The sequence below is a fragment of the Arvicanthis niloticus genome, chromosome 3, assembly GCF_011762505.2.
Source record: "Arvicanthis niloticus isolate mArvNil1 chromosome 3, mArvNil1.pat.X, whole genome shotgun sequence".
Classification (NCBI taxonomy): domain Eukaryota; kingdom Metazoa; phylum Chordata; class Mammalia; order Rodentia; family Muridae; genus Arvicanthis; species Arvicanthis niloticus.
This window is the reverse complement of record NC_047660.1, coordinates 54242536-54267300: the sequence shown is the minus strand read 5'-3', so window position 1 is coordinate 54267300 and position 24765 is coordinate 54242536. Positions and strand designations below refer to the sequence as shown.

The following is a 24765-nucleotide window of genomic DNA, read 5'->3' as shown; positions in this document are numbered from 1 at the left end:
ATTAAAGGCACGTGTGGCCACCCACCCACACCTGAAGACCCCTCTTCTCCGAAGGCCCTAGCTTCTCTGTCCCTTTCTGGGGGCATGTAACTCTCCTCTCTCCTACTGATAAGACCAGGAGGTAGAAATTGGCTAGACAAGTTGGGGTGCAGGGAGTGATCAGCCCTTTTCTTGGCTAAAGGCTGGACATTGGACATGCCTTGGGAATGTCCATAACTTTGTCCTTGCCAGAGGCCAAAGATGCCACAAGTGCCTAAGCCAATTGTCTCTGGTTTTGCCACAGCCAGAGGCTGAAGATGCCAGGAAGAAGGTCTTTGTCTCTTTCTCCCTCAGAGGAATACCCCTTTCCTGGAAGCCATACTGAGGTTGTCATCCAAACTGCAAGGACCTCAGCCTGCCCGCCCCGGAATGAAAAATAGACTGACCAGCTCCTCCTCCTTCCTGCCTCCATACTGCTAAAGCCCTATTAACTTGCAGACAGTGAAGCTCTGTGGGGGTCCCACTCTCTGGAGAGAGGGACCCTTCCCTTGTGCAGGAGCTCCACCTTCTTTCTCTCCCTACAGTAGTTTTTTGTCCCCCCTCCCCCCACCGAACTAAATCTCACCCCCTCTGTGGTATATAAATTTCATTCTTTGAATTTGGGAAACAAGAACCCAAAAGCCCCTAGCTTGGGGTGGTTTTGATGGCCATTGAGTTTCCAGGACCCTCACCTCTCAAGCCAATCGCGCAAGAGCTGAGAAAGGCTCTGCTGCCATCAAAGATGCCAAGATATCCCTGTATCACTGTTTTCTTTGCCATTAACACCAGCCTCTTCCTCTTCCTTTAAGGCAAAACACACACACAAATCTCTACTCGCACCACTGATATATCAAAATATAACTCCTTCCTATTTTTTTGAGAAATGTCAGGGTAGTAGGAACAAACTTTATAAACTAGAGAACTGAAAATGGAGAAAGCTTTGTCTGTTCGGCTTGAACTCCCCTTCAGCAGATGTGTAGCAGCAGCAGCAGGAAGAGCCATCAATGGGACAGGATAGGAGGCAAGGTAAGAATTTCCAGGGGTTGGTTCATCTCCATATTGGCAAGAACAAACTTGCAGATAACAGCTGCCTGGAGGACTTAGTCATCCCATGAACCTAAATAACACAAAACATTGCTGCTCCTACCTCTGACTTACTTGATTTTAAGTGTACCTCGGCTTTAGGGAGAAAAAGGAGACTCACCTGAAACTTACTAGACATTACACTTGAATGCTGCTCTCTGGCTGTCACTCAGCACCTCTCATCCTTGTCAGTCTCCTGCCTCAGCTCTTTCTAAAAGGTGTGCCAAACTGGCAGTGTGACTCTGGCTTTCCCTAACACTTCTTGCCACTTGAAGCAGTCGCTGAGAGTCAGTTCCATCGGCAGCAGTTCCCTCCCTGCAGGACTCCGCTCCTTGTTTTGCAGCGGTGCCCTAGATACCATCACAGCACAACATCCCCTGAATGCGTATTTTATGAATACTTAATTGCCAGGCAGTAGATTACACCCTTTACATGCCTGCTGCCTCATTTTAGTCTGGCTAGGAATTACCACCCTATAGAGAAGAAAGTGAAACTTTATGAAGTTCCAAGAAGCAGAAGCCTCAGACCACAGAGAGCACAGCAGGATCCAGGACTTAACACCACCCTGACCTGGAACCCATCATTTTTTACCAGAACAATATAGGTATTTCGGCAGGATGTTAAATTTACTATTTCCCACAGTGAATTCATTTCTATTCCTTTCTCCTTGCTCTCCCAGAATGTCTGGGTTTATAATGCCCCACCTTCATCTTTCCCAAGACAGAAACTCCAAACCTGGCATAGCCTTCACTGTTTTTCTTTATACTTATGTTCAGTCTCCAAGACCTAAAGCCTTGACTTCAGGGTCTCCACCACCCATCTTTCAAAATTCTAATACCTACTCTGGATCAAGTCCCCTTTCATTCCTCCCATGGACTTATCTCTTTACCAAAATTTCTGGCTCAAAATTTTTTTTTATCATATTCACAGTGTTATCTTTCTTCCAGAAAGGAGCTGAAGTTAGAATCTATACAACAAAGCCAGCTCTCGCTGGCCTCACCATGGCGGAACTTGACAGTGCTTATAGTCTCTACCTTGCATTTCAGAACTTAATAAGAAATAGGCTGTCAGCAGTGGTGACACAGAGGCAGGGGTATCTCTGTGAGTTCAAAGACAGTCTGGTGTACAGAGCCAGTTCCAGGACTGAGTCAAGACTGCACAGAGAAACCCTGTCTCAAAAAAAAAAAAAAACAATAAACAAAAGAAGGAAGGAAAGAAAGAAGGAAGGAAAAAATAGGTTTTCATTTTGATTTAACAACCACATAAAGAGATCCCTTCTGTCCTAAGGAATTAAGATAGAAAATTAAAAAACAGAGGCTCCATTATGCCACCAGCCCCTAGTGATCCAGTGTCTGCCAGCAGTGCTCTGCCCCCAACAGCTCCTAATTTTAAATTTCAAGAAGATAAATGTGATTGCTTTAATTTGGATCACATGCCCACCCCTCAATCAACTCAGTCAAAGCAACAGTCACCCCAAACCCATCTGTAAATAGAGCTTCTGCCCAAAGGACAGAGGCACACACCATTCTCTCATTTGTTTATACTTCTGGCAAGTTGAGCACCTACCAGTTACCCAGTGTTGCCAACATGCCTGTGCCCTCACACCATGACAGTCACCTGAAGAAAAGACACTTCCTAGATAAAGTCTAACAGCACTCATAGGAGATCAATTCAGTTACACAGAATGAAGATCATTTGACACATATTCTGAAAGCCTCTGGTGGTAAACAGTCAACATCACCAAACACAACAGGAAGTTCAACAGAAGTTCACAGTATAGCCGTAAAGAACGGACACAAAGGGGCTTATGTGGTAGAGCTCCTGTCTAGCACATATAGGCCTGTAATCTCACAATGGAGAGGTGGAGGCAGGAGGATCTCAAGATAAAGGGCTTCCTCAGCTATAACCCTGGATATATGAGACTTTGGGTTGTTTTTTTTTTTTTTAAATTAACAAAAGTAGAAAACGACCCAAGTGGGCAGTAGCAACAGATCACATAAACTATGACACACTCGTCCAGTGCTAGGAGTGAGCACTCCGCTCGCTCAACAGATGTGTGAGCACTCTGCTCGACAGACCTGCAGCAGATACTGGCAGAAAGTCTCCTACTGACTCAGTGCTAAGGAAAAGAACTGGGGCTGGAGAGCTGACTCATCCAGCAGCCAAGAGCACTGGCTGCTCTTGCAGAGGACCTGGGTTCTATAGGTGAGTTACAACCATCCCTATGTAACTGCACTTCCAAAGGACTCCTCCTCACCCCCGCACTCTTCTGATCCCTCACAGGTACTAGGCACAAACACGGTTCAAAAAATATATATGCAGGTAAAACATTCATACACATAAAATAAAAGTTGATTTTTAAAAGAAGAAAAGAAAAGGGATCCAGGGACAAAATAAGTATAAAATATATGATTCCCAAACTGAAGTATAAAATCATGCAAAAGCTCGTCCATTCACTCAGAGTGGAGACGGAGTAAGCAGACAGCCATGTTTTGGTTTTAGGCTGCCCTCTGGGCATATGTGTGTTCAATTTTTAAAAATTCATCCAGCTGCTCACTTACCACATGAACCCTTTTACCAACATATATCACCCTTGGATGAAAAGATTTTTAATACATAACTGGGGTGCTGTCATATGGTTACCCCAGAGCTTCTAGTTGTTGTTAGCCTATTCCAGCAGTCTGGAGAAAAGGCCACCATACTGCACAGCCTCACCGGCTCTAGCTTGGAAATGTGGTGGCAGCATGCTGGGATGTAGTCACATGATAGGGACTGCACAGCTAATAGCTTAAGTAGACTCGGGGGTATTTCCAGACACATATACAGTGGTTCACCAAGAAAGCTGGTCTGCAGAAAGCAGAATAGAGCCAACACTTGGAGGGAAGTGGACAGCCCCACGAGAGATGGAGGAAGAGCCTCTGAGGATGCCAATATTCAGTTCCTTCAATTCCAGGAGCCACCATCTGCCCCAGCTGTCATGGCAGTGGGATGCAATGGCTTGAGTTATTACCAAGGAAACCTTTAAGTCATTTACATTAACAGGAAGAGCCTTGTGTTCCTAGCAACCAAGCACACCTCGACTAAGTCATTAACACACTTTCCTGAAAACGACTGAGTGGTAGTTGAATGCTGACATGCCTCTGAGCGCTTGTTGGGAGTCATCTGATTTCACACTTAAATAACACAACACAGTCTCAGCATGGTGATTATTCCTACTTCCCAGATGAGGAAACAGAAGCCCAGAAAGGTTAACTTACATGTTCACATCTCATACCTGATAAGTGATAGTGCCAGGTACTGGACCCTCTAAGATGCCTGACATCTTAGTGATGAGGAAGGCGGCTAATGCATGCAAGGTGAGCCATGGCTGCTTCTGTGGCTCGGGCTAAGTTGTCTTGATTGTTAAGTTCAAGTGCAGGAAGTTTAAGAAAGGCGGGTTGAGAAGCTGGTAAACATCTCTTTCCTTCACAAGGGACTGACAGCTTGAGTTGGAGAAATGCAAAAGCCTAGAATATGAAACAAAAACTAGATGCCAGGGTACCGGGTGGTAATGCATGCCTTTAATCCCAGCATTCTGAAGGCAGAGGCAGGTGGATATCTATGAGTAAGAGGTTAACCTGGTCTACAGAGCAAGTTCTAAGATGCCCAAGACTACACAGAGAAACTTTGTCTTGAAAAACCAAAAAACAAAACAAAAACGGGGTGCCAGAGGGATGGATGTCTCTTGCAAAGGACCTAGGGTCATTTCCTAATATGCACACATCAGCCCACAGCCACCCATAATTCCAGTTACAGAAGATCTAATGCCCTCTTCTGACCTCCCTGGGCAGCAGACAAACACATGATGCATATACACACAGAGACAAAACACTCATACACGTACAATAAGCCTAAAAGTAAAAAATATCTTTAAGCCACAAAAGCTGTGTTCTTTCACCAAGAAAAGTATTTACAGAGCATGAAAAATGTTCTTTTAGGGAGGAGTCCCTGTTGGTGACTTATTCTTCCCCAAATGGTGACTACCCAAGAGAATCCAGGATGTCAGCCCCATAGATGAGAAACTGCTACCAAAAGGTCTCAAGTTTTAGAAAAGGAGGTGCCTGTAGTCACTTGCCCCAAGGACAGCTGCCAGATCCACAAGCCACTCAACAGAGATGCCATCAGTGACCCCACCAACCTTCAAAAAGTAAGATTCAGGAGATCTGGGTGAGGTTAAGTCAGATAAGAGCTGGTTCTCTGTAATATTCAGATTTTTTTTAAAAAATGCTGAAAGCCACCCTTGCAGATCTTTTCTATACATAAGTGACTGGGCAATTTTGTGGCTTATAATTAGAACAATGCATGACAATTTCTAGATTAGGGCTCCAAGGTGACTCTCACCACCAGAGTGAGAAGGTTGGTCCTTAGCTCCATGGGCAGCAGTCACCACACTGCTACATGGCTCCCTCTCAAAGTCCAAACTTTGATGTTACCTTTTTAAAGTGGCTGGCTTTTGTCTGCCAAAATTGGTGGAACATTTGGAGTTGTGAGCAGATAATTTATGGCAAGAACATCAAGTTAACATCAGCTTCAAGCCAAAGCACATTTTATTGTTTAAAGACAAAAACAAAACTATTTGTATACTAGGGTGGGGCATGGCTAGTCAAACACTTTGCCAAGAGAGGTAGGAGGCCCTGGGTTTTGTCCCCAGCACTTCAACACACACACACACACACACACACACACACACACACACACACACACTCACCAAAACAAAAGCACTATTCTGTAAAGTTATTAACATCATGTCATAGTATTGCCTTGTGACTATGAAAAGTAAGTTTTGCACTAGCTTCCTTCTAGGAACATTAAGACATCTAACTTGAATTAAATAAATAGCAGTCACGGTAGTGGGGCTGGACCTGTAGTTCAGTGGTAGACAGTTTGCCTAACATTGGCAAGAATCTAAATTTCATTCCCAGAAACTAAAAAAGCAAAAAAAAAAAAAAAAAAAAAAAAAACCCACATCAGGGACTAGATAGCAAAATGCCACTAACATTCTCTAAGCTTGACCCTGGGAGCTCTGATGATAGCCTTCCCCATAAAGCAAACACAAAGACACCAAAAACTCATCCTAAATTAAATCATTAAGCAGCAAAGCTGTTCAGATAAAGCACCACAGCACTGTCTGTTTGAAGGACTTAGTGTAATGAGCGCTATAACCAGAGAAAAGTAAAGTTAGGCAGAGTGGTGGCTGCACTGCAGTGTCACATTTGTATACAGCTCCAAGCCTGTCCTTACACCAGAAAGTCACCCACAGACTTAAAAAGTCAACTGCTTCATACCTTTCATCTACAAACCATCCTGTGGGAAAAAGGCCTTCTAGTCAGCAAAAGGTTACAGAGGTTTGGTTTTGTTTCTTAATTCAATTTTTTTCACACAATATATTCTGATCACACTTTTCCCCTCTCCCAACTCCTCCCAGATCCTGCCCACCTACCCAACTCCACATTCTCTCTTTAAAAAACAATGACAAAAAGAAAGCAAAATTCACACATGTGGGCATATGTGCTCACACATGAAGGTGCGCACACATACAAAGAGAACAAAAATATACAACAAAAGATCAATAAGACAAAACATGCTCAAAGCAATCTGAGACAAAAAAAAATCTACAGAATTCCACTGAGTTCATTTTTTGTTAGCCATCTACTGCCAGACATGTGGTCTACCCTGAAGTATGGTTAATTTACTCAGAGAGATTCCACTAAAGAAAACTAAGTTTTCCTTTACAAACAAGTATCAGGAAAAAAAAAAAAAAACAAGTATCAGTTGCAGACAAGTTCTTGGTTAGGGATGGGAGCTTGTTGGAACCTCTGCAGGCCCTATGCATGCTACTATACAGTCCTTGGGGATTTGCATGGGCATCAGTACTGCTCTGTGTGGAGGACCGTCTCCTTGGTGTCCTCCATCCCCTCTGGCTCTTACAATCTTTCTGCCTCCACTTCTGCATAGCTCCCTGAGCAGGGAGGGGAAGGTTCAATGAAGACATCCTGTTTAGGACTGAATGCTCCAACACAGATGTTCTTAAGGAACATCAATAAAGTTGGACCTGGTGGCATATGCCTGCAATCCCAGCACTTGAGTGTAGAAGTAGGAGGATCAAAAATTCAAGGTTAGCCCCAGGTACATTTGCAAATTTGAGGCCAACACAAAATCTTGTCTCTAACAAGCAAATACATATATCAATAAATTTAGTTAATTTTTATTTCTATGTGTATGTGTGTGTGAGCACATGCCACTTGTGTGTCGATGCCCACGGATGCCAGAAGAAGGGTATAGGATCTTTGGAGTTGGAGTTGCAGGTGGTTGTGAGCCATCTGATAATGGCTGCTGGGAATTGAACTCAGGTCCTCTGCAAGAGCAGCAAGTATTCTTAACCATTGAGCATCTCTCTAGCCATGTCAATGATTTTCTTAACCAATGTGGCTATAAAATCCAAGTTCAATGTGCAATTTCCAGGAGTAATCACACTGTACATGTCCAAAGGATGAGCCACTGTTAGCATCTGGAGTGTCTATTGGGAAGGCAAAAATCAATAGTTTCTACCAGCCAGAATTTCCAAAAGAAAGAAAAATGCAAAGGTTTTTAACTAGTTCATAGAGGCTTCCAGCAAGATTTTGTTGGAGAAAATTTCTATTTTCTTTAATATTACTAATATTAATTCTCAGTCTCAGTGGTGGGAACATGACGGTATAGGAGCCAAGTAACCATTAGAACAAAATAATTGCCATCCTCTGGAACCAGCCAGAAATATAGTTATATTTTCGTGGCTATATCTGGAACATTATAACCCTATTTTTACAAATTCATCAGTTTGAGAAACAAAAACATAATTATCCAAAGTTTATCTCTAACAGAGAATGTTCTCAGATGTGCATAATTACATGTTATAGACATGCATGATTACATCATGTTATTGAGAGAAGCTCATTGCTAAGGTGATGTGGTGACCACTCAGAAACAAAACCCTTGACAGAAATGATGCAATAAAGGCAGAAATATATCAATTTCATGTGATATATACAGTACATATGGAAACTCTGTTAAAAGCCACACATGCACGTGTATTGTTCATATATACTATATAATATATATTATGTGTTATACATATCATATATTATATGTATAATGGTGATGATGATACATGTTGTCAATTTGACAGAATCTAGAATCACCTGGAAAATGGGCATCTGAGCAAGCTTGTAAATGGTTATCTTGATTAAATTAACTGTTAATGGAAGACCTGCCTTAATGTGAGCAGGACATTCCCTGAGCAGGGACCCTAGACTGCTGTAAGTGGAGAGATGAGGCTGAGCAGAGGCAAGCGGGCATTCATTGCTCCTGGTTCCCAACGGTGGATACAACATCAGCTGCTTGTGAGTTGAATAAGTGCTCTCACCATTAAGGAGCTTTTACCAGAGTGTTTTCTCACAGTAACAGGAAAGGTAAATATGCTGAAGCAGTGAGATATCTTTCTCTATTCATGTTTAGTTAGTGCTTCTGGGTCACGGGTATATGTTTCCTGCTATGTCTGTACACCAAGCACCTCAGGGGTTTGTTTGCTTGTGTCACTTTGTATCACATGATCCTCAGCTCCCAATGGCAGTTTGTGGACCAATATAGGATGACATGTTCATCACTCACAGACACATAAGGCAGGCAAGGACAAGTTAATATCACTTTTCTTAAAAAAATTTATTTTATCAGTATGATTATTTGTGTTCATGTATGTATGTGCACCACATGGTTGCAATGCCCCATGGAGGCCAGAAGAGGGCATAAGATGCAGATGGAGCCAAAGCTGCAGATGGTTGCAAGCTGCTGTGGGTTCTGGGAACTGAATCTGGGTCCTCTGTAAGAGCAGCAAGGGCTCTTATCCACTGAGCCATCTCTCTCCAGCCCCTTTACTTAGTAGGTTTTAAATAAGAATATTAAATAAATATCTGATTGAGAGGATGTCTTTCCTTCTAAGATTATGCTGAGATTACATCCTTTCTCTTTAATGTCAAATTGTGCTGTCAAGGAGTGACACTGTTGGTTGATGGCAACCGTATCTTCCTTACTGGACAAAATGCTAAAACATTCCTGTTTTGGTACGCACCACTCAGTTTTTAACACATTAATCCATAAAGTCTAGGAGTACGGTAACTACTAGTCTGCTGAATTACACCCTTCCTTGGCATTTTAAGATATGCAGGACACATAAAACACATGTGTGTATACACACACACACACACACACACATACACACACATACACACACACACGGCATACATTACTGGAAACACTCTTTCAGTAGCTAGACTCCTATAGCCCTCAGGAACCACTACACACCGCCATTCACACTCTAGTATAGTCCCCTCTACACTGTAACCAAGGATTCTTGGCATGACTAATAGAAAGTCAAAAGTGGTGGTATGTTAGTCAGGTGGTGGTGCACGCCTTTAACCCAGCACTAGGGAGGCAGAGGCAGGTGGATCTCTGAATTCAAGGCCAGCCTGTACTACAGAGTGAATTTCAGGACAGCCAGGGCTACACAGAGAGACCCTTGTTTTTTTTTGTTTTAAAGTGATGGTATGTCATCCCCAAGATTTAGTGAGGTCTTTCAGGTCCCCCTTGACTGCTCTTTCTTGAATCACTCAATTCATAAAACCTCACCATCAGGGGCTGGAGTGATAACTCAGCAAGTAAAGGCACCTTGCCCAAGCCCGATGACTTGAGGTCAATCTCCAGGACCCACACGGTAGAAATAGATAGGCCACAAGTTGTCTTCCAATCTACGTGCACACAGTGGCATACACACTCAACACAAAATCTAAAATGTTTTAAGAAAACAACAACAACAACAAAAATCCTACCATGAAGCCAAAAGCATCCACAGAGAGATCCATGTGGAGAGGAATCAGGCTTCTTCCTGAAACTGGAGCTTATGGCCCAGGCCAAGTGCAGCCTGTAGATGTTATATGCCTCATCAGAGACCCAAGCTACATCATTCTTGAATCCCTAACCTAAAAAAGTGTGACATAATAAACACTGACATTTTAAACCCCCGACTTGGGGGTAATCTGTTACGGAGCAATGGGAAATCATCGTAACCTTTATCCTCAGCATCGTTGCCATTGGAAGCTCCTGGCACGCTCTGTGCCTGTGCTGGAGGAGAAGGGGGAACAAACAGGGCTCATTTCCATTACCCAGGCTTCAGTTTACTTAATCCCACTCCTTTCTTTGTCTTCTGCTGCTTCTTCAATTTCTCATGTTGACCTTTGTGCTCAGTAAACGAAATCTTCCATCTCCGGCAGCAAATCAGTTCCATGGGTTTGTAGGCTTTGTGAGAGGAGTCAACCATGTAAACATGGCATCTTGTGAAGTTTTAGAAATCTGGTACATTTCTGTGGACTGGCTCTCTGACCCCAGCTGTGACATCATCGCTAAGTCCATATTTATCTCCATAGGGAAACAAACCTCTGTATGTTTCACGAGGAAAACAGAAGGCAGCAGATGTGATTTCTTTTAAATACTGCCTTTCCACCTTTACAGTTATGTATAAGTACTAGAATAAAAATAATAGTATTACAGCCAATGTCAAAGTTCCTCTGAGGGATGCAAAGACATCTGTTTAGGAAACTACCGTGGTATGGCGCTCAGAGTATGGATGGAGAGAGAGAGAGAGACCATGGCTTAGAACACAAATTGAAAGGGAGATGGATGAAAGGGCACACTAGCAAGGGTCCATGGACCGGTCCTGGAGGGAAAGTGAGATGGAGCTCAGATAACAGCAGAGGAGAGGTTGCAGCTTGAGTAGGAGTCCCGGTGATGGCTGTTTAAAATAGCAACATCTATTTTTGGACTTCAAGTTATTTGTGCTGCTAAGGATATAAAATCGCCCACATCTTCATTAATATCTATCACAAGTACACATGCTACGTGTGAGGAACTTGGGAGAAAATCAAAGGGAAAGGGGAATGGAGCCTAGAGTTCCAGGGGAATCTCATGTCCCATTCTGGCCTCTCTGAGCACTGGGGACACCCCCACACATGAAATCAATAATTTTTACAATTTAAGAGAAGGGGGATGGGAGCTGAGTTGACAGCTGGGGTCAGTGTGGAAACAAGGAATAGAAGAATCCATAAGCCAGGTACAATGGGACACACACATGGCCAGAGGCAGAAGGAACACTGAGGATGAGGCAGCCTGATCTATGTGGTAAATCCCAGGCCTGAAAAAAGAGTTCAGTATATTGAAGCCAAGGATGTGCTCAGGCTCATTCCTCCTGCCTCAGCCTCCCATATGCTGGGACTACAAGCGTGTGTCACCATGCCTGGCCTCTCCTTTCCACTGAGCCATCCTCACACTTTGCCCTGGATAGGTGAACATAACTATAATACCGTCAGTCAAATATGTCTTTTCTGGATCCTTCCTCGAGCTCTAGAGCCACACTACCCACTAAGTATCTTGTCCTGTTTTTACAAATCAGTTGTTCAAGTCAACTTTATAGAACTCACAGACAAAATCTTTCTCCCCACCTGCCCAGGTCTTTCCCTTCTCCAGGGCCACAACCTCAGTTAACACTGTCACCACCCAGGCTGGAACCCAAGGTGGAAACACAGACTATTCCATTCCTGTGGTCTTCATCCACCACATCCAACTGGCTCTTAGAGTGTGACAAGAATGCTTCTACAAACTAATGTCACTGCTTCTTAACCCCACTGGATTTCAGAGTGGGGCTGCATGTTAATGATGTCATCACCTAACTGTTTCTGGCCAAGTAACTCACTGCTATTGCTTGGTGGTTTTGTGATAACTAAACGAGGCATCATATACAAATATGCTAACACAATAGGGAATCAAAAGCACTCCCCTGGATCCCCCTTTCCAGCCTTCACAAGTCAGCAGGCCGGGATTTCCACCACATGGCTCATCTTGTCCTTCCTCTTCTGAGCTACACACAATCCGGACATCCCTGTCTCATAAAACCTTTCTACATTGTGTTTCTCCTCTGTGTGCCTCATTTGCACTTTGTTTTGTTTTCATTCTCCCATCCCCCAGGTCTGCACAGTGCAGGCTGGCCTCCAACTCACTTCTCACCAGAGGATCCTCCTGCTGAGTGCTGGGGTCACAGGCATGTACCACAGCCCTGTGGTTGTGCCTGTGGAACCAAGTCCCAATACTTAAGCATCATAAGTGGTGAGCTAACTGCCCTGCGTCTTCCTGAGTCTAGTTAGTGCAAACTCCGAGCTCCCCACAGAGCACTTCCTGTCTACAATGGCTTCCTGTCTTCACATGCTGACCCTGTGGTGGTCAGCTTCTGGCCCACAGAATCTTCTCCAGAATTGTGACTTAAGGGTAACTCCCTTTCATTCAGTTGTTCATAACACAAAAACTTGAATGAGCAGTGGTGGTGGGGTTATGGAGAAGAGGAGAAAAAGAAAGAGAGGAGAAGGATAGAAGAGACAGGGAGAGGCGAAAGAATATGAATGAAAATGAATTTGGATATAGGCAAAGTGTCAAAAACTGGTAAATCTGGTTAAGAGTAACTTCAAACTTCCACAAAAACAGCGAAGTGCTGTATAACCCTGAAAACTTTTGCTAAGTTTAAAATTACTTCAAAAGACAAGATTAAAAATAAAATCATTATGCAATCCGGCCATAAGGAAACAATAACAAACCCATGTTGAACATTTTCCTAAACTGACCTACATTCCCAGAATGCCAATGTCCTAGAGAGGGCAGGGAGGGGAAAGCAAGAGAAGGGGGGAGGGGGGAAGGAAGGGGATGTGGGAAAAGAAGGGAAGGAAGGAAGCGAAGGGAGAGAGAGAACTGAAGGAGGTTAGGGGTGTGAAGTCAAAGATGAACAGTGCAACGGATGAACTTGAACTGGATCAGCCTGACGGAAAGGTTCTGACATGTACGACTGACAACACGGTGATGACATTTGAAAACAGACTCCATTATTGAATAACATTACAACAGTTTGAATGTCCTGTGGTTAGGTACGAGAATGTCATCGTGCTTAAGAAATGCATGCCACAGCCTGGGGTGTGGCTCTGTGGTACAGCAATTACCTAGGATGCTCAGGGCTCTGGATTCTCATGCACATACCACCAGAAGTGGAAGGAGGAAGGAAAGAAGGAGGGGGCGGGGAAGGGAAGGGCACAGGGTGAAGAGGGGAGTTCATGGGGAAATATTTAAAATCTATAAGGGCAGAAGATTATGTTTCAATATATACTAGTATCTCTTACTCTCTCTCTCTCGTGTGTGTGTGTGTGTGTGTGTGTGTGTGTGTGTGTTAGCATTAATGTGCTTTGTATCACAGCACTTCCTGTCTCCTGCAAAAGTTCCCCCTATCCACTGAGACAGACCATGCTGCCTTCCAAAGACTCTAAGTGTTGATGACCAACACTGAAGATGACACACAGATTTCTAGTGCAGGTGGTTCAATGATTATTGCTGAAACAGCCAAACTATACAGACCTTCAAGCCCTATCAAAATGCCAAGGACAGTTTCCACAGGAAAAACAAATCCTGAAATTCACTGGGAACCACAAGACCCTAAACAAATAACACAATCTGGGGTAAAATAAATAAATAGCAGGAGGCATTACATTGCCTGATTTTAAACTATACTACGAATATCTTTCTTCATCCTCTCTTCATTCTGTTGGTCACATCTTTTGATGTGTGGAAGATTTTAAATCTAATATAATCTTTGTGTGTATGTGTGTGTGTGGTCTTTTGTAATTTGGGTCATATCCCAAACCTAAATTCACAAGCCAATGTCAATAAACCTGTATTTCTTCTGTTTTTCATCCTGTATTTTCTCCTACTAGTTTTAAACATCAAAGTCTTAGATTTAAGTCTTACTCCCCTTGAATAACCTTTTTGTTTGGCTTGTTTTTTAGAGACAGCCTTTCATCATGTTACTGCTCTGGCTGTCCTGGAACTAGCTCTGTAGATTAGGCTGGCCTTGAACTCACAGAGATCCACCTGACTCTGCCTCCCCAGTTCTTGGATTAGAGGTGTGCTCTATCACTGCTCGGCTGAACAGCTTTCTGTGTTTGGTGTGATAGGTGTCCAGTTTCATTCTTGTGCAGGTGGATTTCAGTCTCTGCCAGCCATGAATAGATGTCCTTCCTCACTGTGTGAGCTCATTATTTTTGGTTTAGTTATCTGTAAATGTGTGGATTTATTTCTGCATCCTCTGTTTTGTTCCATTGGTCTTTGTGTTTTTATCCCAGTACTCTGATGGCTCGCTCGGTGGTTAAGAGCACTGGTTGCTCTTCCAAAAGACCCTGATTCAATTCCCAGCACCCACATGGCAGCTTACAAACCTGTCTGTAACTCCAGTTCCAGGGGATCTGACACCCTCACACAGACATTGATAAAAAGATAAAGAGAAGCCGGGCATGGTGGCGCATGCCTTTAATCCCAGCACTTGGGAGGCAGAGGCAGGAGGATTTCTGAGTTTGAGGCCAGCCTGGTCTACAGAGTGAGTTCCAGGTCAGCCAGGGCTATACAGAGAAACCCTGTCTCGAAAAAAAAGATAAAGAGAGAGGGGATATGTTGTTTGTGGATGTGTAGTCAGATATGGGGGAAGGAGGTGTCTTGGCGGGCCCATGCTGTGGCATCCCTTTTCCTTGAGAGACCAGACACACAATGGTATAGTATAGAATACAGTTTATTCAGGGGAATGGAGTTGGGGGGGAGGTAGTAGAGGCAGAGAGAAAGGAGGGAGGAAGGAAGGGAGAGAGGAGAGAGAGAGAGGCGTTGTAAAGAAATAGACGAGCAGAGGCCAGCCATGAGTATGTGGAAAGAGAAGGAGGAAGGGAATGGGGAGGGGGGGGGGAAGGGATGAGAAGACAGAACGGGAGCAAGATAGCAAGAGCAAGAGAGAGAGAAGAGGTGGCAAGCAGCCCCTTTTATAGTGAGTCAGACATACCTGGCTGTTGCTAGGTAACTGTGGGGCAGAGCTTAGACAAAATGCTAACAGACATACTTTGTCTGTCTGTCTGTCTGTTTGTTGTTTACAGTGGGTCTGGATAAGAAAACCTAGAATGTAGCACATGCTAGGTAAGAGTTCTACCACTGAGGTATGTCCCCAGTCCAGTCACTCTTTTTAAGAAACTGTACATACATGAGTTCCTTCATGTATGTGTGTGTGACTCACATGCATGCAGTGCCTGGGGAGGTCAGAAGAGGGCGTCGGGTACACTAGAACTGGAGTTACAGGGTGTTGTAAGACACCAAGTATGTGCTGGGAATGGAACTTTGGTCCTCTGCCAAAGCATTGAGCCATCACTCCAGCCATCAAAATGTGAAGCATGTAGCTAGGTTCTCAAAACATAAAAAGGGAATTAGTGCTGCTGTCTCTATGCTGCTGTAAATGTTTTTAATCTTATTATAAAATGCCCCAGTTGGGTTGTTAGGATTGATTTTTGTCTTATCTATTTAGACCTAAGGATTCTGGAGGCAAGAATCTAAGGTGTCTTTTGGGATGGAACAGCAGGCATAGAGTCTAACCCAGGACAGTTTTAATTGCTGCTATGATGTTATTGGTGACATTTATGCTACAGTCTGGGCTCTCAGGAAACACAGCTGGATATTCTTGAGATGAGAACTGGTACAGAAAAATGAACCCTTGGTTGAATTTAGCATGATGCTGTCATTAATGTAATCATTGTGTGCCTCTGTTCTCTTATGGAACCTCGGGCAAGCAACATTGGAATGGCCTCAGCTGGTTCCAGGTAGAAATTAGAAGAAGCTGCAGCTCGTATATGTGAAAAAGCAGTGAGGCGGGTAATGTGTGTGAAAGTCCCTGCCTCTATCTGAGGCTCTGGTATTTGCATCTTCTAGTGCCATTGCAGGAGGTCATCCCAAGATAAAATCCCTCCAGAGAACCTGGGTTCAAGTCCCAGCACCCACATTGTGGTTCATGTTTCCTTCTGTAACTCCAGTCTCAGGGGATCCAGTGCCTTCTTCTGGCCTTAGTGGGTGTGTAGACATACATGCAGTCAAGGCACCCATACAACATAAAATTTACAAAAGAAATATTTTTAAAGCCCTGGGATCAACCCTCAAATAAGAGAGAGAGAGAAAGAGAGAGAGAGAGAGAGATCTACCCTCTGAAGAATACAGAGATACCATTTCTTCCCCTTTCCCTTGCTTGCTGTCATTGGGGAATCTATAAAGGGGAATCTATAAACTTTTTTTCTCTGTAACATCTTCCCTTTACTCTGCCCATGCCATGTTGCGGTTTGGAGTGGTACTATGAAAAAGAAGAGGTACTATGAAAAAAAATTTTTTTTTCATTTTTCAAGACAGGGTTTCTCCGTGTGTACCCCTGGAACTTTCTCTGTAAGACCAGGCTGGCCTTGAACTCACAGAAATCTGTCTGCCTCAATTTATGGGATTAAAGGCATGCACCACCATTGTCTGGCTGGTACTATGAACTTTTATTAAGAGCTCTTGGGACTGGAGAAATGGCTCAGTAGTTAAGACTGCTTACTGCTCCTCCAAAAGACTCGAGCTTAGTTCCCAGCACCCATATAGGGCCGCTCACAATCACCTGCAACTCCATTTTTAGCAAATCCAAAACCCTCTTCTGGCCTCCAAGGGAACCCACCCATGTACATGTGGCATATAGACACATACCCATAATAAAAATAAACCTTGAAAGACAAGAGTATACTTGTGGGAGGCCCTTAAGTCACTGGGGTTATGCCCCTGAGTGAGCTTTATGTCCTGGTCCCTTCCTCCCTCTCCTTCTTTGGCTGTTTCTCTTTACAATGGCCTCCAGAGGCCTACGCTATATAGCTCTACCTGGTCACGGGGGCTAGAACTGTAAAAACTGTGAACCAAAATAAAAATTTCCTCTTTCTAAGTTAATTATCTCAGGCATTTCATCACAGTAACAGAAAGTTGAGGGCCACACTGGCCGAGTGACTCCTGCTCCTCACACGAGCACACTATCATCTCTATAACCGACAATACTCCGTACATGATCACATCACACTTGGGGCCCAGGCCCCTTTGAATTCCTCTTGGGAAGGTACCTGCCCCATAGATCACGTGCACACCTCTCTTCATTCAGGGTCAGGTCAAACAGTCTCCAGATACCTGTCCAAGGGAAAAGCTCAGTTCCCAGAGAAAGAAACAAGGCTCTTGTGGTCTTGAGTCCAAGCCCTCCCCCCCCCCCCCCCCCCCCCCCGTTTCCCAGCCATAGGATCCGATTCAGTCACAAGAGTCCTAAAGGATCCCACCCCGAGACCCTCGGCAGTATTTACTGAATGCATAGCGCTTGCTCTTACAAGCCCTCCAGAGGTTTCTATTGTCTTGAACTCAGGAGTGTATGGAATACCGACATTCAGCCGCTCATCTATTCTCAGCCGCTCATCTATTCTCAGGGTTGTTTTTGCTCTGTAAGGACACAAAGTGGGTTTTGAAGCTTCTCTTGTTTGTCAGAGGGTCCTGCAGTTATGAGGGAGCAGGCTTTGGTGAACAGAGGAGAGAAAGCTGTGTCTTTGTGCTTTCCTGTGATTGCTCTGCCAGAGAGTGACATCCCGGGGGAGCTGTCTAACAGCAGACAGCATTGCTAACAGGAAGCGGGCAGCAACATGGTTTCTAGCAATAATGATCAAACATTCTTTGAATTTCCCCCTTTATCCTTGAAATGCCTCTGTTGCCTCGGATCTATTCATTCCCGCTTATTCATCTGAATCGAGTCATCTCTGCAGATCTGTACACAGAAGTCACGGAGCTCTGAGGACATCACTGGAGACAAAAGCTCCTAGGCTCAGAGGGAGGGCCGGGAAGATAAACAGTCACTCTAAAGACTGTGGAGCTCTTTAAGAGCCAATAAAGGAGGAAGAGCCATGAAAACATCTCCAAAGGGCCCTCGGGTTTTGAAGATGGCCCCTACAGCCTCTAAACATTTTTTACCCTGCCATCTCTGACTTCTCCATGCTCTTTGGTCCACTCCTATTATCCTCTGGCATGAATTTCCTCCATTAATTATCCTTCCTCCCTGTGGGATGTTCTACATCTCCTGTCAACACTGCTTCCTTCACCTTCACCATCACCATTCCCAGAAACATGCCCTAGGAGGCCCTGTTCTTAGAGGTCCTTTCCCATGCTGCCTGAGTGTGCCAGCAGCTCCAAAACCACCTAGAACTACTGAATCCAAATTTTGGTGATTAGGACTGGCTCTGCATTCTAGAACCAGGTGTGGTGGCCCTGGAATCCCAGCACTTATGAAGCAGAGACAGAAGGATCACCCCTGAGCCTGAAGTCACCAGGGCTATATAGAAAGATCTTGTCTCAGAAGGGTAAGGGGTGGGAGACTGGAGGCAGGAAGTGAGTGGGGGCATGGCTCAGCAGGTAAAGTGCTTACTGGACAAGGTTTAGGATCTGAGTTCCAATCTCCAGCACCCACATGAAAACTAAACATGGGGGTGGGGCAAGCCTGAAACCCAGTGCTAAGAAGCAGAGAAACAAACATTCTATGTGCTCGTGGGCCAGCTTGTCCAGTGTGGGTGAGCCAGTCCAAACCTGCTCTTACACCCAGGTCTCCCTAAGCTTCCGATTCCCTTCTTCCACACTAAATCAACATACATCTGTCATTTTCCATCTGCTGGGATGAACCTTCCTTCAGCCAAACAAGCCAGAACCCCTTCCAGCTCTCTCAGCTGACACATGAAATAAGGACCTTTTGCTTACTAACCCCACGCCATCAAGCCCAACCTGATCCAACTTTATTTTCCTCTCTCCACCACCTATCACCCATCATCACCCCACATCCTGAGAGTCTGCTCAGCACAAGTTCTCAGAGTTTCTGCCTATGTAAATTACAGAACTCCGTAGCTCTTTGAAACATTATAGATGATCTATAGTCACAGGTTAAACCTTGTGTGGTTTGAGACTATCCTCCCAGCCAAACTGCTGTCATCCTTAGGAGCATGGCTCAGCCTGCTCATCAAAGGTCATCAGTTAGGCTTGCCGAGACAGGTACAGGGAGGGTCATGGATAGCCAGCCAGACCTCCTAACCAGCTGTATGTAATTCTTCCGTATTTACACATAATCTCCTGGTCTCTGGGAAGGAGCTAGAGGATAGAGGTGAGGAAGGATGAGGTGAAGGGACTCTACCCACACAGCTATGGGAGAATCATCATGCATGCTGGGTACAGACCTTCCATTGTGGCTGCTGTAGGGTCTCTCATGCTCCTGTCTGTCCCCTCACCCACAGCCCTGTAAGTAAGTTTAATAAAGTCACTAGTCTCTCAGAGCAAACTTTGGTGGAATTTCATGTTGGTTTTTGGATCAGAAGAGAGTGAGTAGGCATTATTTACAAGCAAAAGAAGGGGTTTTAGAAACACCTTCTGATGGTTTGTATCTGCTTGGTCTAGGGAGTGGTACTATTAGGAGGTGTGGCCTTGTTGGAGTAGGTGTGTCACTGTGGGTGTGGGCTTTAAAACCCTTGTTCTGGATGCCTGGAAGTCAGTTTTCTCCTAGCAGCCTTCAGATGAAGATGTAGAACTCTCAGCTTCTCCTGCATCATGCCTGCCTGGATGCTGCCATGCCCCACCTTGATGATAATGGACTGAACCTCTGAACTTGTAAGCCAGCCCCAACTAAATGTTGTCCTTTATAAGAGATGCTTTGGTTATGGTGTCTGCTCACAGCAGTAAAACCCCAACTAAGACACACCTTGTATCTCAGTTTCAGGGCCTGCTGAAATTTGAGTCCCATGGTGAGCAGAAAAGAGGGTTTGTGTGGTGGCACCTGAGGAGAATCAGCATTGCCAGTAACTGCCTCAGTGGAGACCGTGACAATTTCTTTGGGCAGCACAGGGTTAATCTCTAAGATGTAAAACCCTGCAGTGTTGAGAGTAGAGAAGCCAATCCCACTTGAACAAAGGGGTCAAATCCACTGAGGGTTAAAAATGACTTCTGCTACTGGTAAAGAAAGCATCAGAATGTAGGGTCCTATGTCCACCCCAACTTCCAAATCTCATTCAGTCCCAATAACCATTCTCACTTTAATAACAGACAGTAAGGCAACTTACAATGTAATCTGGCCAGTGACAGAGGGTTCTATATTCAGCTGTCATCTTAGGCAACAAAGGATACTTCCTCTTCAAGTGCACATAGAAAGTCCTAGGTCTTGTAAGTGCTTGAACTGGGAATGAGCCCATGTTTTCCCAACATCAGTGATGAGATGTTGCCTGTACATGAATGCACGTGAAGGTCAGAGGTTGACTGGATATTTCTTCTAGATGTACATTCATTCACTTAATCAACTCAAGAGTGAATGGGAGGGCTGAGAAGAACCACTTCTAGCCTCACCCAGACATTGGCTCTTTGGTACCTTGAGGCTCAGATGGAAATCTTGGCTGTTCTGAGTCTTGAGCCTGCCAGCTTTCTGACTGGAGTAGATAGGAGGGCCTCCAGCAGGCCAGCTGCAGACCTCTGGGCCTCTCAGTTCCCCCTTATCACATGAGCCAATCCCTTAGAGGCTCTGCTTATCTGTCTGTTTCACTGTACAGCATGTGCATGTGTGTTCAATGTGTATGCGTGCATTGCTGCTGTTTCTCTGAAGAAGCCTAACAATGAGCAAACATTCTCCTTTAAATGCTCCTAATTCTGCCTTAACTGTCACATCACTAAGAATCAGCATCATTGCTAGTGACCTCCTCCCAGGACCCTTAGGAGGACATCTTTTCTGTAACTTGGTCTCAAACAAAGAGATCCTGATTCCATGGCTCAATGCTGACATTGGCCCTCTTATGCGATTAGCCCTGGAAGTGAAGTTAGGGTTGAGATGTGCTTGAGTGTGTATGCTCACCGAGTCACCTGCATCACCTGGGTAACAATGTCCTCTTCAGCTTTCTGAAAGTCAAGAAGTCAAGAGACAATGTGTACTCCCCACAAACTGCTATCATCCCTTGTCTTCTTACTTTAAGATTTATTGATTTATCTGCATGAAAGTTCTGTTGCTTGTATATCTATGTACCATGTGCATGCAGGAGCCCATAGAGGCCAGAAGAGGGGGTCAGAGCTCCTGGAACTGAAGTTAAAGGTGTTTTTGTAGGTCCTAGGAATTGATGTTGGGTTCTCTGAAGAACAACTAGTGTCCTGAACTGCTGAGCCATCTCTCTGGCTGCTCTGACCTTGGTTTTGACTGTTTTGTATAAGTTGCTATAAAAATAATAGCACTTTCTCCTCTCCATCTTCCCCTAATTTCTCTCTCTCTCTCTCTCTCTCTCTCTCTCTCTCTCTCTCTCTCTCTCTCTCTCCTCAAACTGCTGAGAGCCCTTAGACATACTTCAGACAGTGAAAAGGCTATTGGGGACCCATCTATTAATAAGATTGACAGTATTAATGTAGATGATAGCTTCAAAAAAATCACTTGATTGGCAAGAAAGATCAGAGATGCTGTGTAGCTAACACTTGACGTTAAGTACTCAAATAGGGAGGGAGCTGCTGCAGTAATTATGTCATTAAAAAAGAGTGTTCCAGGAGGGGCTATGTGAGGGGAGACTGAGAGGAGAGGAGGGGCTATGATCCGGATGTAAAGTGAATTAATTAATTAATGAGGGAAAAAAGAGTGTTCCAGGGCCAGTGAGACAGCTCAGAAGTAAAGGCATTTGCCACCCAAACCTAAGGACCAGCGTTTCATCCCCAGAGCCATACTTGAAGGAGAGCACCAACTCCTGAAAGTTGTCCTCTGATCTCAATATGCATATTCCTGCAGACACATCATCAAAGAGTGTTCCCAGGGCCAGAAAGATGGCTCAGCAAATAGGAGAGCTACCTGCTCTTCCAAAGGACACAAAAGACACAGATCCCAGCACCCACATGGCAACTCATAACCATCTTTAACTCCAGTTCCAGGAGATCCCACACCCTCTCTTCTGGCCTTCAAAAGTACCAGCATCCACATCCACATATACATACATGCATATGCATAATTTAAAACTAAATATTTTAAAAATGTTCCCAAAAGCTAAGAGCATTATCAGATAGCATCTGAGACCTATAGCAGAGATCTCTCTGTTTGGATGTAATCCCTCTATCTGCTGGCCCCACCAATATGGTTTGAAAGTGCCTTGTGTGGTGGTTTGAGTAGGAATGGCCCCTATAGATTGATGTGTTTGAATCTTGGTCCATAGGGAGTGGCGCTATTAGGAGGTATGGCCTTGTTGGAGTGGGTGTGGCATTGTTAGAGGAAGTTTGTCACTGTGGGGGTAGGCTTTGAGGTCTCAGAAGCTCAAACAAGTTCTCTCCCTGCTTCCTGTGATCCAAATACAGAACTCAGCTGCCTTTCCAGCACCATGTCTGCCTGCATGTCATCATGCTTCCTGCCATGATGATAATGAACTAAACCTCTGAAACTGTAAGCCAGCCCCAAATAAACGCTTTCTTTTATTAAGAGTTGCCATGGGGATCCCGGGTGGCGGCTCTGCCCCCAATCTCACAGAACCCAGAGGAAGCAGGGCTCCCAGAAGCTCTAACCTGGGCAGTATCTTAGGTAAGCAGACAGCAACACCCGCACCAAACAGGGAGTAACTGGGACCCACGAGGACCCAGGAAATCACTCCTGGCCCGGATCACTGGTTCCTTCCTGTCTGCACCTGAGCACTGAGCAGATTTTGGGCCCCAGCTCTAACCTCAGTAGTAACACCCACCCCACACAGTTCTGATACAGCCAAGATAATAGGAAAGGCAGGCTCCAGTCAGAGACAGGGCAGGTAGCACTAAAAAGATCCAGATGGTGAAAGGTAAGCTCAAGAACATAAGCATCAGTAACCCAGGGTACTTGGCATCATTAGAACCTAGTTCTCCCACACTAGAAAGTCCTGAATTCCCCATATCACCAGGAAAGCAAGATTCAGATTTAAAATCACTTCTAATGATGATCATAGAGGACTTTAAGAAGGTCATAAATAACACCCTCAAAGAACTTGAGGAGAACACAGGTAAACAGGTAGAAGCCCTTAAAGAGGAAACACAAAAATCTCTTTAAAAATTACAAGAGAACACAACCAAACAGGTGAAGGAATTGAGCAAAACCATCCAGGACATAAAAATGGAAATAGAAACAATAAAGAAATCACAAAGGGAGACTACGCTGGAGATAGAAAACTAGGAAAGAAATCAGGAGTCATAGACACAAGCATCCCAAACAGAATACAAGAGATAGAAGAGAGAATCTCAGGTGCAGAAGATACCATAGAAAATATTGACACAACTGTCAAAGAAAACACAAAATGCAAAAAGTTCTTATCACAAAATATCCAGGAAATCCAGGACACAATGAGGAGACCAAACCTAAGGATAATTGGTATAGATGAGAGTGAAGATTCCCAACTTGAAGGGCCAATAAATATCTTCAACAAAATTATAGAAGAAAACTTCCCTAATCTAAAGAAAGAGATGCCCATAAACATACAAGAAGCCTATAGAACGCCAAATAGACTAGACCAGAAAAGAAATATCTTCCGTCACATAATAATCAAAACACAAAGTGCATGAAACAAAGAAAGAATTTTAAATGCAGTAAGGGGAAAAGGCCAAGTAACATATAAAGACAGACCTATCAGAATTACACCAGACTTCTCACCAGATATTACAAAAGCTAGAAGATGCTGAACAGATATCATACAGACCCTAAGAGAACACAAATGCCAGCCCAGGCTACTATACCCAGCAAAACTCTCAATTACCATAGATGGAGAAACCAAAACATTCTACGACAATTTACATAATATCTTTCCACAAACTCAGCATTACAAAGGATAATAGCAGGAAAGCTCCAATACAAGGAGGGAAATTATACCCTAGAAAGAGCAATAAAGTAATCCTCTTCCAACAAATCCAAAAGAAGATAGCCACACAAAGCTAACTTCACCTCTAATAACAAAAATAACAGGAGACAACAATCACTGTTCCTTGATTTCTCTTAACATCAATGGACTCAATTCCCCAATTAAAAGACATAGGCTAATGGATGGATACATAAACGGGACCCAGCATTTTGCTGCATACAGGAAACCCACCTTAGTGCAAAGACAGACTCTATCTTAGAGTAAAAGGCTGGAAAGCAATTTTTCAAGCAAATGGTCCTAAGAAACAAGCTGGAGTAGCCATTTTAAAATCCCCAGCCCAAGAACACAAAGGGAGAGACTCATGGCTCCACCTGTATAGGTAGTTGAGGGTGGCCTTGTCAGGCATCAGTGGAAGTGGATGGCCTTGGTGCCTGAAAGTTTGGATTCCCTAGTGTTGGGGAATTTCAAGAGCAGGGAGGTGGGAATGGGAGGATGGTGGGAGCACAGCCTCATAGTAATTGGAGGAGGGAGCTGGGGTAAAGGGTTAGCCATCAGTGGAAGTGGAGGGCCTTGGTGCCCGAAAGTTTGGATTCCCTAGTGTTGGGGAATCTGAAAGCAGGGAGGAGGAAAAGGTGGGAGCACACTGTCATAGCAACTCCCAGACTTATATGGATTAGACATGACAGAGGCAGGCTGCCAGATGACTAGATTCCAGAATTCAAACAAGAAATTATCTTGATACTAAAATTTGTTTTGAGAATTGTATATTGCAGAATACACAGCCTTGGTGTATCTACTCATC

At 44.2% G+C, this 24765-nt stretch overlaps 1 protein-coding gene across 1 annotated transcript in view; it reads right to left on the bottom strand.

Annotated features, from left to right (window-relative positions):
• The window catches only part of Extl3 (exostosin like glycosyltransferase 3), a 93363-nt gene that overhangs the window by 48208 nt on the left and 20390 nt on the right, over positions 1 to 24765 (bottom strand). The window lies entirely within an intron of this gene.